Raw genomic sequence first — 13,324 nt, 5'->3', positions numbered from 1 at the left:
GAGAGCCACGGGCTACCTATTAGGGTTTCTATTCCTTTGTTGTAATTGAAAGGTAAGATTATGCAAGTCCAATTCCTAACCCTAAAACGCAAGTATGAACTAATAACAAGATTGCAGAATTAAACTTAAACAATGGAAAGCTGTAAATACAAAGATAAGACAAGAATACAAATGCGTACCCGGAGTCAAAATCTGAGTGGAAATGTTTGGGACGGGGGCGCAGGTGCCACTGTCCTGATTCTGCACCTAAAACTGCACTTGAAACTGTTGTTTTGCACTCTGGAAAACTATCTGAAATGCTGTCTGTCAGGAGGACCAGGGCGCCCAGCGCCTTTGTCCCAGGGACCAGGGTGCCTAGCGCCCCTGTCCTGGCAGGACCAGGGCGCCCCACGCCCCTGTCCTGGTCTTTTGCCCTGCAATTTGGTGTGGGGTCCTGTCTCGACTTTCTTTTCTCGGATCTGCAACCTACGGCGTTGTCCGAGTCCCGAAACCTGCACTTATATCTGAAAAGGGTGTTTGGGCGGCTATATAGGGTTTTGCCTTAGTCAAACCCCCCCTTCGGTGATTTCCACCTCCACAAATAGCCAAGTTGTATTGTAAAAGTAATGTGTGTGCAGACCTTGTGTGTGTGCAAGATCTAAAATGCAAGTAAGCAAACTAGAGCAACCTAGAAAGTAAACCCTAATTGCTTGTTAATGATAATGTAAATGCTCTAAATCAAGATGCAAAGTGATCTAAAGCATGAATAAATGAGATATTGAAGCTTATGCAAAGACATGAAAACAACATGAAATCATACCCAACCCCCAAGGGAGAGGTACAAGCCAATCTTCAGTCGGTAATCTCCTATTGTTCTTCAATGTCTTCCAAGCCCTAAATGGATGAATGGAATTGATGAATGCTTGATAGAGGGATGTTGAAAGTTGTTGAAGTCTTCAAAGATCTACTCTTTCGCTGCATATGAGGTCCTTGAAAACAAAAATCGGATCCCTTCAAATGAAGAAAGAGAACTCTTATGTATGAAACCCTAGGTCTTAATTCCAACTTTTGGCCGACCTAGAGATTGAATATCCCGCCAATTTCTTGGGGTTAAGCTTTATTTTATGATTGGATCGCGCTCCTAAAATTTTGGGAAAAATGTCCGGGACCGTGTGCACTCCGGGCGCCACGGTCCCGACAACTTTTCACCAAATTTTCAGGGCCGTCAGATATGATGATTTTAGAGAGAATCCTAAAGTTACAGGTGATTTCAAGATGTTTTGACCCCCGAAATCAAGCCCCCAAGCCCAGAATAGGGCCTAATTAGGGTTTTTGATTAAGTGATGTATTGGAGGAATAAAATGAAAGGGGCACACTTTAATGAAAGGGCCCGACTTTATGATGTGGAAAATGATGAAATAGAACCTTTAGACCTAATTAATTTGATTAATTAAGTGTTGAAGGGGAAATGTAATGCAAAATGCAACTGGGCCAAGGCGGGTGCTAAACTAGGTGTTAAATTGTACTGCTTTAGCAAGTGCGTACAATTTATGACGTTACACATTTATCTTTGGTATTGCTATCAAAGGAAAAGAGAGAGAGTTGAGTGAAAAATAATGCACATTCTTAGGGGGAGTCAGTTGAGTGTATAGATTTTGCAGTTTTGGATTTTTGAAGCAATTGTCATTTTTTATAGTGTTTCCATCAATGAAAAAGGGGGAGATTATCGGGAAGATACATTGTTCTAATTAAGATTGGTGCCTAGATGCTTAGGGTTTGTCATTAATGGTAACTCAGTTTGCAGATCCTATAGAATTGGTTTACCGAAAGTCATATTGTTCATAAGGTATAAGTCTAGAAGGTAGAACACAATAACCGGTATAACATGAGATCATGATGCATATCTTGATTTCAATGATGAACTTTTGATTGTGGTGATCAAGGAAGTTGCTTCAAGGCTCGAGAAAAATTTATTTATGATCCTAATATCTGGTGTTGAATTGTGTGTAATTTTAGAGCTCTGGTATCCTATAATTTAGTTCGGGCTAAACTATTTTGGAGTAACATGTGTTGAGGATTTGTTGGGATGATTTTGGTAATTGGTGTCAAGTTCGAGGAGTTTGTCTCAATTCAAGAGTTTTTGTCAATTCATGAGAAGCTTGTGATCATATGTTTTAGGTCTGGAATTTGGATTTGTGATCGGATTGAGCTGACTTGGTGTAACACGTTTCATGTTTTAATGTTATGCGGTTTTTATGAAGCCAACTTTATGGAGATATATTTTGGTGGTGTGGATATTTAAGACCAAATTTAGTGATCATTTTGGGCTGAACATATGTATGAAGAATTATTTTAGGAGCGATTGAACATAGTTTCACGTGCGCATCTTGAGTTTTGATGATTTGGTATTTGGCAACAGAGCATAACAAAGCAAATTTTCAGATCAATATAAGCGGATCATATTGGGCTTAACCGGAACCAATTTCTAGAATTTTTAGATGCTATATAGCAGTTCAAACATTGTAATTCTCTTTATCTCATTTGTAGGACAATGAGTCCTCTGGGGTTGTAGCCCATTTGTAATTGAGCAGTGAGCTCTAGGAAATGTGCCTGAAAGAAAGTGCATTCCTCTTTGTAATTTTGTTCTACTATTGGCCATAGTATAATAATACTATCAGTTCAAATCCCATTATGGTTTTTCCCTTTCCAGGTTTCCATATAAAATTTTTGATGTTTTGGTTGTGTGGTTATTTGCTTTGATATTCTACATTAGAGTTTATGTCTTTTGTATCCAATGGTTTAAGAACCAGTTTAATAAACAAATAAATTTTAGAACATTGATTCATCTCCCCTCTTAGTGTTCATTGATTCCAATAGGATGAATTTTCCCCTCACCCCCTAGTCCTAACAATTCAGCCAGAATTTTCTTCCATAGGTTTCGATTTGTTTCTCATCCTCAAATTCAACTTTACAACTCCACATAACATATAGAACTTATTGTTACTATTATTTTATGTTAAAATATCATTGTTTGTCCTAAATCTAGGATTGCAATTCAAACCTAATTCAAATTCAATTTCAACTCAAAGAAAGGGAGGAATTAATCTGATCTATATTTGGTCATTTTAGGGTTGGATGAATAAAATTCAATCTCCTCCCTAATGTGAGGTGATCTCATGCAACTAGTGTCTTTATTAATCTAATTTTTCAAGTCCTAACTTTTAAACCTTACATTAACATATAAATTTGTAATAACAATTATATTGATTGATTATGATGTAAAACATCATAAAAGGTCTCGCTTCTCTAGTTGACAACCACAACACTTTATAAGGCTACACTCTTATTGATTGAATTATTTGACAATAATGTGATGGTATGATGAAAGAATAAGTATCTAGTAGATTACTGAGAGGGGGGGTGAATCACTAAATTGAAAAACTAATACAAGCTTTGCCAATCTCAATCTCAATAACACAAAGTAAACCTATCAATAAAATATCCCTATCAACATAAATTCTCGTAAGAAAAACCGGTTGACTGTTATAGAAAGTTAACAGTAAACAACATTAAAATTGTAAACATCCAAATACTTTATCATATGTCAACAAAATTCATTTCTCAATGCTTCCGGTTATCATACCTTATTAGAATAGCTAAGTAGTTAATCAAATCAATCATATGATCATAACCACAAAAACATTCACCACATGACACAAATATTTTTCACGTGGAAACCCAAATGGGAAAAACCACAGTGAGATGAGACTCACAAGATAACTATTTGAACTCTTCTGAAGTTTGTCCTGTTAGGAGCTAAGCCTATTAAAGCTTTTACAAAAGTCCTATTAAGAACTGATCCTATTAAGAATCACCTGGTTAAGGGATTGACTACAAATGCCTTGTTAGAAGCAAGTACCCTATTAGGAGTAAACTCAGTAGAGGATTTCAGAATCCAAGCTAATGGATCACCTTGTTAGAGGATTTAAGAAGTAACCAAGCTTGTTAGAGCCTACCCGGTTAGGGGATTTCAGTTATGCTATAGTTGTTAGAAGATAACAAGATTTTGCTTGATCTATCTGAATAGCACTACACTTGCTTGATCATATCCTTTTAAGCTTCTATTTGCCTTTACTCAAATTGCAGATTTATTATCCGGTTCAGCAACCACACACTCAATTAATTTCTACCAACACCTTTTATAAAACAACTTCATCGACCTTATAACAAATCAATTAGGTTGGTAACACAATAAAAACCTAATTCTCTCATAGAGATTACAAACAAATCAGTTTAAGTGTGACCATTGGATTTACATAGCAATCTGTACACATTAATCAAGAAAAATCCAACCGCTCCTTGATCACCGCTTCATCGGACTCAGTAACTCATCACGCTCTTTGCATTAAATGCAGTACACTTTTTGCATTCCCTAGACAAAAACATGCCAAAAATTTTTGAAATTGTCTTCATACAATGATCATACGTGTCATCATCATTACCGCTCATCATTAGATCATAAACCAACATAACCAATTCAACAACCTTAATCGGTTAGGGTTTAACAAAAACAACTGGTAGGGTTTACTGGTTACATTACATAGATAGGATTTAACCTCTTATACCGGTTACCAGTTTAACTCACAAACTTACATACCAGTTTACAATGTCCTCCAGAAAGCTCTTCCTACCGGTTACAAGACAATATCAATAATAACAACAATATCAACAATATCATTACTGGTTAATTGACATCAATGACAACATATCATATCATTAACGCAATCTTCATGAAAATGCCATCAATATCCCCCTTTGGCATTGATGGCATTACAAATATCAACGCCTATTGATTGTTGCTATGATTGTGAATAGGAGTCCTAGTTTATATTACCAAGTATTCACCATGCTCTCCATGTCTTCATCTTGTTACTAGTTGTCCTCCTCATAATCGCATAATACTTCTCCCCCTTTTACAGCAATGTAAAATTGAAAGTAAATCATGTAATTGGAAATTTCACTGTGATGATATCATGAAAGAAATAAGTATCGTGTAGAATACTAAGGGGTGGGGGGGGTGAATCAATATACTGAAAAATTGATACAAACTCCCAAACTCAAAATAAACTTATCAATCAAAATAATTTTGCCAAGATAATATCTCAAAGATTATCAACATTAACCAATACCAACCGGTTTGACTGTTATACCAACTTAATAGTAAAACAACTTGAAACTTGTAAACATCAACAATGCTTAATCAAATATATATCAACACTTTCAAATCTCATGCTTCCAATTATCATGCCTTAATCAAATCAATAAATAAGATCATAACCACAAAATCATTCACCACTTGACACAAATATTTATAAGTGGAAAACCCAAATAGGTAAAAACCACGGTGAGATGAGACTCACAAAGATAGCTATCTGAACTCTTCTGAAGTTCACCTTGTTAGGAGCCAGGCCTATTAAATCTTTACAATAAGTCCTATTAAGAATTGATTCTGTTAGGAATCACTCAGTCAAAGGATTTTACAAATATTCCTTGATGAAAAGCACAATACCCTGTTAGGAGTAACCTTGCTGGAGGATTTGAGAATCCAAACTAATGGACCACCTTGTGAGAGGATTTAGAAAGTAACTAAGCTTGTTAGATCTTACCTGATTAGGGGATTTCAATTTCTACTATGATTGTTATAAAATAACAGGTTTTTCTTGATCTATCTAAATAGCACTACATCTACTTGATCATATTTTTCTTAAGCATCAAATTTGTCTTCACTCAAACTATAGATCCATCCTCCAGTTAGGCAACCTCACACTCAACTAATTTATGCCAACTTTGCCAACAACGAAATAAAACAAAATCATCGACCTTAAATACAAATCAAGTAGGTCGGTAACACAAAAGAAACCTAATTCTCATCATCGAGATCACAAACAAGTTGGTACAATCTTGACCATTAGAAATCGTAATAATCTCTTCACATTTAACAAGAAAATTCCAACTGCTCCATGATCACCGCTTCATCGAAATTATAACTCATCGTGCGCTATGCATTTGATGCAATCCACTTTTCTCTTTTCCAAGACAATCAAACATGCCAAAATAACTTGAACAAATCTTCATACAATGACCACACGTGTCACCATCATCAACGCTCAACATCAGATCTTAAACCAACAAACTTTGATCAGTTAGGGTTTAGCAAAAACAACTGGTAGGGTTTACCGGTTACAAAACATAGAAAGGTTTAACCTTATACAATGGTTTACAACATCTTCCTCAAATTTTATCATACCGATTACAATACAAAAAGCAATAACAATAATAACATCAGCAAAATCATGAAAAACATTCACTAGTTCAATTGACATGAATGGCAACATATCATTAATGCAATCTATATGCAAAATGCCAACAATCTCCCCCTTTGGCATTGATGGCAATACATATATCAACACCTCTAATTTGTTGTTTTGATTTGTGAATAGGAATCCTCGTTTACATACCAAGTATTCACCATGCTCTGTCTGCTCAGTCTATCAACATCCTATCACTGGTTCACCTAATCAAACACAAAATTCTTCTCATAAGTTACATAATTCTTCTCCCCCTTTGACATCAATGTCAAATTGAAAGTAAAAATATGCAATATCAAAATCTCACTGTGCATCAACAAACTGTAACTTGATGCTCCCCCTGTGGAATACACGACTCCAAAAAACATCAATCCATGTAAAATTCTGCAAGTAGTTCAGAGACTGATGCAATCAGAATCATGTTCAACTGACCTTATGAAGGGGTACAACCCCTAGTTATCTTCTAAGACACTCAAATGTAGTCTTAGGTAGAGGTTTGGTAAAAATATCTATAAGTTGCTCCTTGGTTGAAACATGCTCTAAGATAACATCTTTCCTTTGAACTTTCTCCCTCATGAAATGATACTTCAATCCAATGTGCTTAGTCCTTGCGTGCAAAACATGATTCTTAAAAATATTAATTGCACTCGTATTACCACAAAAAATCTTTATAGGTTCTGAGATCTTCATCTTAAAACCTTCCAAAATGTGCCTCATCCAAATAGCTTGTGTGTAATTCATATAAGCTGCTACATACTCAGCTTCAACAGTAGATTGTGAAGTAGAACTCTAATTTTTACTACTCCATGAAACAAGCCTTCCACCTAGAAAGAATGCTCCACTAGTAGTACTCATTTGGTCATCAACATTTCCTGCCCAATCAGCATCTGTGTACACCTTCATATCAAAATTTCCTCCATATGGATACCATAACCCATAATCAACTATACCTTTCAAATATCTAAAAATTCTCTTGGTTGCTATCAGATGTACTTCCTTTGGATTCTTTTGAAATCTAGCAACTATACCAACTACATGGGCAATATCCGGTCGACTGTGAACAACATAGTGCAATTTACCAATCATTGACCTATATTCTTTCTCATCTATAGACTTAGATGCATCTTCATTGGACAATTTACAACCTTTAACCATTGTTGTTCCAACTAGTTTACAATCACTCATGCCAAAAGTCTTCAAAACTTCTTTCACATACTTAGACTGAGTAATGAAAATACCATTCTTCATCTGCTATATCTGCAAGCGTATGAAATTTTTTATTTCCCTTACTAATGACATCTCAAAATTATTTTTCATTTCATCTATGACATCATTACCTCCAAATATAATGTCATCAATAAACACTTCACTAACCAGTATTTTATCTCCTTCATACTTGAGATAAATATTGTTGTCATCACTACTTCTTGCAAAGCCTATCTTCATCAGATGTGTATGAAGCCTTTCATGCCATGCTCTGGGTGCCTTCTTTAATCCATGCAAAGCTTTATGCTATCTACATACCATGTCTTCTTTATCTGTCAATGCATAACCATCAGGTTGCTCTTTATAAACCTCTTCTTCCAATATCCCATTAAAAAATGAAGACTTAACATCCATCTAGTATACCTTGAACTTTTTGTGAGCTACAAATGCAAGTAATGTTCTGACTCCTTCCAGTCTTGCTACTGGTGCAAAAGTTTCTCCATAATCTTCTCCTTCTTCTTGCACATAACCTTTGCAAACTAATCTTTCCTTATTGCGAACTACAACACCATCTTCATTTAACTTGTTTCTAAACACCCATTTAGTACTTATGATATTCTTGTTTACCCATTGAGGTACTAGGGTCCAAGTGTTGTTCTTCTCAATCTGATCCAATTCCTCTTCCATTGCCTTAACCCAATGATCATCACCAAAATCTTCCTTAGCACTTACTGGTTCAATGGTGGAGATCATGCAAGAGTTCTCTCTTATTCTTCTTCTAGTAAGTACTCCAGCATCCTTATCCCCAATTATCTGCTCAGGACTATGATTTAGTCTCATATATCTAGGCTTAACATGATCATTCTCCTCAAGTTCAGCTTCTTCATCATTTTCTTCTTTTGAAATTATCTGTTCCGGTTGAACAAGTACATCAGGATTTGCCTTACTAGTTTCGGATTTAATTGTTTCAAGTTCCAAAAGTAAAATGCAAGGATCTTCATCCTTTTTCTCTGAATTGGTTCCTTCTGAAACTTTAGGATATTCATCTACATGAACATAAACACTCTCAAAAATTATCTGAGGCCGGTTGTTGAAATATTTGTAGGCCTTACTCTTGGTGGAATAGCCAAGAAATATGCCTTCATCACTCTTCGCTTCAAACTTGCTAATGTAGTCACCTCTTTTAATAAAGAATTTACTACCAAAGATCTTAAAATAACTAACATCAGGTGATCTTCCATACCAATATTCATAAGGTGTCTTATCCTTACCTTTTTTCACCAGGACCTGACTCATTGTGTAAACCGTTGTACTTATAGCTTCTCTCCAAAATGTTTTCGCCACACCTCCTTGTATCAACATTGTCCTAGCAACTTCAACCACTGACCGGTTTTTTCTCTATGCAATATCATTCTGTTGTGGTGTCCTTGGTGCAGAAAGTTGTCTCTTGATACCATTCTCATCACATAATTAGTGAACTCCTCATAAGTGAATTCACTGCCTTGATCTGTTCTAAAAAATTTAATCTTTTTTCCACTCTCTTTCTCAGGTAAGGCCCTAAATGCCTTTAATTTACCAAAAGATTCATTGTTATCATTGAATAATATGACCCACATCATCCTTGAATAGTCATCAGTGAAGATCATGAAATATCTCACCTGAAATGCTTCTGGTTCTTATTGGTCCACATAGATCTATATGAACCAAATCTAATAAGTGCTCCACTGAGAAGGACTTGCTCTTGAAATTAGAAGAAGTCATCTTTCCTAACTGACATTCTTTACAAAGAGCATTAACTGGTTTGTCTATCTGAGGTAGACCTCTTACTATCTTAGACTTACTCACTTTAACAATATTGTCAAATTTTATATGACAAAATCTTCTATGCAAAAGCCAACTATCATCTATCTTTGCAATCAAACAGTTGCTAACTTTAGGATTAAGATGAAATAGATTACCTCTGGTCTATTCACCAGTTTCAATCAATTCACCTTTGTTTTTAAATATTTTTCACATGCCATTTCTAAATTCCAGTGGGTAGCCATTGTCATTCAGCTATGCCACACTCAGAAGATTATGATTAAGACCTTCAACCCAATAGACATCGTCAGCACTTCTCTTCCCATTAAGAGAAATAAATTCCTTACCTTTCACTATATAGGGTGAGTCATTGCCAAATCTGACAACACTGCCATCAAATTCTTTCAAGGAAATAAATTTGCTCCAATCACCAGTCATGTGATGTGAACAATCACTATCAATGATCCAATCATTAGAGTTATCCATCATGTACACTAAAGCCTTTTGGTCTGATTTCTCTTCCTTAATAGCCACAAACACAATATCTTCACTAGCATCATCATCGGATTCATCATCAATAATACCATTGTCAATAGCTACAAGACAATCTCTCTTGCCTTTACCCTTATACTTCTTAAATTTGTCTCTCTTGTGTTCATTTTCACTATTAGGGCAATTAGCTGGTATATGACCAATCTTATTGCAAGAAAAACATTTCAATAGTAGCTTACCTTTGTATTTGCTAGTGCCTCTAGGAAGTTGTTTTGCCAACAATACTTCAAGCTCGACTAAACTGTCTTCATCATCAGTATCTCTGTTGGATCTGGATTCATAGTTATGGTCGATATCTCTACTTCTTCTCACAGATGGGTTAGAGACAAAAGCTCTGAATGCAAATTCCAATTTCTTTACACTACCATCATAGCCATTTAACTCAAAAGCAGTAAGTTTGCGAATGATAGAGTCAAGAGTTACCTTTGTCTTGTCAATGGATTTCAGCTCCTGAATAGCATAGACTGATAGTAGGGTTTTGAGTACCTTACTGATCACTATGGCATCTTCCACTTTCCCTCCTACACTCTTTATTTCACAAACTATTTCTCTAATCCTTTGACCGTACTACTAGATATTCTCGCCTTCAGACATTCTCATGTCATCAAACTTTCCTCTTAAACTCTCCTCTTTAGAAATCTTAACATGTTCATCACCACTATAAATCTCTTCAAGTTTTTTCCATACTTCATATGCGGTTTCAAGACCATGAACATCTACATACTCAACATCAGATAGGGAACTTATAATAGCCTCTAATTCTTGATGATTCTCTTGTTGTTCTTTCTTCTGATTATCAGTCAGGGTTCCAGTAGGTGCAACATATTGAGTTTCTACATGCTCCTAATACTAACTACCAAGACTTTTTATGTAAATCTTCATTCAGTCACTCTAGATTCTATAGTTCTCTTTGTTGAACTTAGGACCTTCTTTCTTCACCATGATCTACAAGATCTTTTCCTCAAGCTATTAGGCTTAGAGATCTAAGAGTACCTAAGACAGCTCTGATACCAATTGATGATATGATGAAAGAAATAAGTATCTGGTAGAATACTGAGAGGGGGGGTGAATCAGTATACTGAAAAACTAATACAAACCCCCAAACTTAAAATAAACTTATCAATCAAAATAATTCTGCCAAGATAATATCTCAAAGATTATCAACATCAACCAATACCAACCAGTTTGACTATTATACCAACTTAACAGTAAAACAACTTCAAACTTGTAAACATCAACAATGCTTAATCAAATATCAACACTTTCAACTCTCATGCTTCCAGTTATCATGCCTTCACCAAATCAATAAATAAGATCATAACCACAAAATCATTCACTACTTGACACAAATATTTATACGTGGAAAACCTAAATAGGTAAAAACCACAGTGAAATGAGACTCCCAAAGATAGCTATCTAAACTCTTCTGAAGTTTGCCCCATTAAGAGCCAAGCTTGTTAAAGCTTTACAATAAGTCCTGTTAAGAACTAATTCTGTTAGGAATCACTCGGTTAGAGGATTTTACAAATATGCCTTGATGAAAAGCACAATACCCTGTTAGGAGTAACCTCATTCGAGGATTTGAGAATCCAAACTAATGGACCACCTTGTGAGAGGATTTAGAAAGTAACCAAGCTTGTTAGAGCTTACTCGGTTAGAGGATTTCAATTTCTACTGTGATTGTAAGAAAACAACAGGTTTTTATTGATTTGTCTTAATAGAACTACATCTGCTTGATCAAATCCTTCTTAAGCTTAAAATCTGCCTTCACTCAAACTGCAAATCCATCCTCCGGTTAGACAACCTCACACTCAACTAATTTCTGCCAACTTTTCCAACAATGAAATAAAACAACATCATTGACCTTAAATACAAATCAAATAGGTTGGTAACAAATCAAAAACCTAATTCTCATCATTGAGATTACGAACAAGTTAGTACAATCTTGACCGTTAGAAAACGTAACAATCTCTTCACATTTAACAAGAAAATTCCAACCACTCCATGATCACCGCTTCATTGGAATTGTAACTCGTCATGTGCTATGCATTTGATGCAATCCTCTTTTCACTTTTCAAAGACAATCAAATGCGCCAAAATAACTTGAACATATCTTCATACAATGACCACACGTGTCACCCTCATTACTGCTCAACATCAAATCTTAAACCAACAAACTTTGATCGGTTAGGGTTTAACAAAAGCAACTGGTAGGGTTTATCGGTTACAAAACATAGAAAGGTTTAACCTTATACATTGGTTCAACTTACAAACTACCATATACCGGTTTACAACATCTTCCTCAAATTTTATCATACTGGTTACAATACAAAAATCAATAACAACAATAACATCAGCAAAATCATGAATACCATTCATTGGTTCAATTGACATCAATGACAACTATTGGTATTTTGGATGTGTTGCACTGGTTTTGTCATTGATGTCAACAATTATCAACACCTATCAGCACTTGGAGATCTTTGGTTATGTTCACCAGCATGTTCAATGACTTATGCATAGTCACCAATATCTGGTTCACCAGCAGGTTATATTGTTCACCAGCACTGAAGATGGTCTGTTATCATCTGGATATTACTTGATTATGTTGAAGACATTGTTTGGACACTTTGTTTTGATGATTTGGTCATTGATCTAATTGGGTTTGCATATTTACTATTACCGACAAATAGGTTTAGGTTATGGACCGGCAAGCGTTATCTATTCCAGATCAACATGACATGTTATGGAGATGATTTATTATTATTGTAAATGCATTGAGCCGACATCATGCATCACATATTGATTCATTTGTAATTGATTTAATTGTAATATTATTTGTAAGCAGACCTACACATTTGGTCTTAGGTTTTGGTATATATGTAAGATCTCATTTATGAGATTATGTAGAGAAGTGAGTGAAAAGGATTGTAATAAGGTATATGTGAATATAAGCAGAGCTACACACACATACATCATTTGAAGATTCAAGGAAGGTATGAAGAAGGCAATATGAGCTTAACCAGTACTGAATCTAGCATATGAAGATGCTATTTTGTGTAGTACATTATCATTGGAGTTAATCATCCAATTGTAGTCAATGTGACTCCCATTTTGTGATTGAGCAGTGAGCTCTAGGCAGTTGGCCTTTCTGCATGTGCAGACCCCATATTGTACACACATACTATCTGCGTGGTTTTTCCCCTTACAAGGTTTCCACGTGCAAATCTTTGTGCTATGTGTTGTGGATGTTATTTGTCTTTTTGTTTCATGCATTAAACTTTACCGGTATTGCAATTAACTATTAATCTGTCAACCGACATAAAGTTTGGTTTATCGGTATTATGCACTAAGTTTGGTTAAGCTATATTTGGATTAAAATTAATAGACAAATGATTCACCCCCCCCCCTCTCAGTTG

The sequence above is a fragment of the Cryptomeria japonica genome, chromosome 3 (genome assembly GCF_030272615.1).
Source record: "Cryptomeria japonica chromosome 3, Sugi_1.0, whole genome shotgun sequence".
NCBI classification, from domain to species: Eukaryota; Viridiplantae; Streptophyta; class Pinopsida; order Cupressales; family Cupressaceae; genus Cryptomeria; species Cryptomeria japonica.
Note: the sequence above shows the minus strand (reverse complement) of the source record.